Genomic DNA, 2,500 nt, shown 5'->3' on the forward strand with positions numbered 1-2,500 from the left:
TTAAGGAACTAAATTGTTTAATTCTTTCACTACAGAAATTCAGAATGCTGACAGTTTTTTTCAATTTAAGTCTAAATTAAAAACTTTCCTCCTGAGCTGACTTCCCCTTCCTTTGCTTGTTTGTCTGTGTTCTTGCTTTTTAACCTAAATGTGCTTACAAATTAAATAAGACACACCTAAAATTATCATTTTATATTTGTATTTTTCTTGAGGTGCCTGTAGCCCCGAATAAGCCCTAATGGTTTCTATATGTGCATCCTCGCTTTGTACTTTTCTTTTATTGATTATTTAATATCTCTTGTAGTTTAATATATATTTATTTTGTAATTTTAACATAACAAAAGTGGCAAAAATAAACTGAACTTAACTGAACTGAACTATGAAACCAAAACCAAGGTAATTACTTTAGCCAATCAAAACAATCCAGGTACAAACCAGTAAACCAATCAAAACTTGAAGTAATTACACGTAGCCGACACAGCGCGGGCCTTGAAATGTGCACGCGCGAGCCGCGATTGGTTTTGATTTCACTTCTGATTGGTTGAAAAAGTGGCACGAGAACTTTGAACCATAACTGAGTGAGGTAAATAAATGCAAAACCAAAGGAATTCGCTAAGTACTTTCGACACTCAATTAAAAACCGCTCTATTGTTTGTTTTCGGTTTGGGTAACAGGCCAATCGCATCTCAAATAACAGAGCTGCATATGACGTCTTGAGCCTCCATGCTTCATTTCCTTAGTAGTTCAGTTACTTAGTTCCGTGAACTAGAGACGTAGCAAAATGGATTGGGTTCAGAGGGAATTTTTGGGAAGAGAAACCATCAACAAAGTCAGTTACGTAGCATCCATCCTTTAGATTATGTTAGCGAAATGCGCCCGAAAAATTTCGGGACTTTCGATAAACGCCCCCCATGCCCTCCACAACACCGCGAACTACATCCCCTCCATCCCCTTCGGGAGTTCTTGATCTGCAAGCTGCGTTCATCAAAATTATTTTATTTTAAAAACCGACTTTCTTTTGTAGAAGACAACAATGATACTTCATTTATTTTTCAGTTTGTTAAGTGTGCAATGGCTCATTGTTTGACATCAATCGGTATTTTACTTGGCTGTGATTTTAAGCTTCTGGGTGTTTGTCTAATAAGTTCCTTGCTTATTTACATCCAGTCACCGGCGCAGCGGGACCGATACGTTCACGGTCGTGACTTTCTTCGTTTATTCCTTGACTCTAGAGTGTTATTTGTTTTATCCTTGTTCATTTCATTAAGAGTGGATTTACACGGTTCGGTTTACGATTGCCGTGTGCGTCAGAAAAAATATCTTTGCACTTTAAAACATGTTTTAAAAGGAACGATGCGACAATCGTAATTCATGTCGTAGCCGACCGTAGGCCTGTCGTAAGCTTGTCGTATACGCCAAAAATACCGTGTAAATCGGTCCTCATGCACGTTTCATTGTCTCAATCTTAGCAGTTACGTGTCGCTTTCATTAGGTCTTAACATACCACGTTCATGCTTGAACTTACGCAGGATTTGTCGAGTGGTTAAAGTGATTTTCTCTTTGGTTTCGTCGGTTTAATTCTTTTGTTATAAATTGTAAATAGCACATGACGTGTTATTTGGTGTTGTTCTGTTACTTATATATGATTTACGTTTGCATTGCTTGTAGCTTACGACTCGAATTGGGTTTCTTGCTACCGCATTAAAGTTCTTACGACCCGTTCAGCCTCCGTGCATTGGCAGTACGTTTTTTGTCGGGCGCGGTTTTACCTTGTCACTATATTCGGTCTAGGAAATTCGCACACCCGTAGTAACAATTGATTCAAAAGGGGCTGATGGAAAAGTGTTGACGAGATAAACACCTCGAGAAGAATAAAAAAAAGAATAATTTTATTCTATTATATTAAATTTTCTGCCCTTTCATTAGCCTAATCTCGTGCCCAGATCTCCCACGGTCAGTGACAGAGTGAGATCTGGGGACGAGATTACCATTAACCGAAACGTTGCATGCGCATAAAAAGTGTGTACCACATAAAAATCACGCGGGTTGACAATCAAATGATTTATCAGTAGGGCGTTGTACGTCGAGCTGTGAGCCATTAGAGATGGGGCTATCATATGGTTTACGGGCCAACATTTCGGCTTTAATTTTTGCCTTCTTTGTGGGAAAGAGGAAGGCCCGTCGGAGACAGGGTATCTGACAGATAGCACGGGGCAAAAAACGCGGGGTTCTGCGGGCAGAAATCCCGTGGTAAATATGCATCGTCATGGTCCAACGCTCCGCAAGCACAGAATCCTGAGGCACCACCAGCTGACAACTCAATGACTTCTTCTGATCTCACCACTTCCATGCATCTTGTCTTGTGTCGTAAATTCAATATCACAGCTGTTTTCATCGCGGGCGGCACGGCGCGGCGGCCATAGTTGGTCTCAATAACCGCGCTTACGGTCTTTGTTCTGGAACCCCTCGAACTGATAATCGTTACGAGAACTCCAACTTT

Source organism: Montipora capricornis, chromosome 6, assembly GCF_036669925.1.
Source record: "Montipora capricornis isolate CH-2021 chromosome 6, ASM3666992v2, whole genome shotgun sequence".
Taxonomy (NCBI): domain Eukaryota; kingdom Metazoa; phylum Cnidaria; class Anthozoa; order Scleractinia; family Acroporidae; genus Montipora; species Montipora capricornis.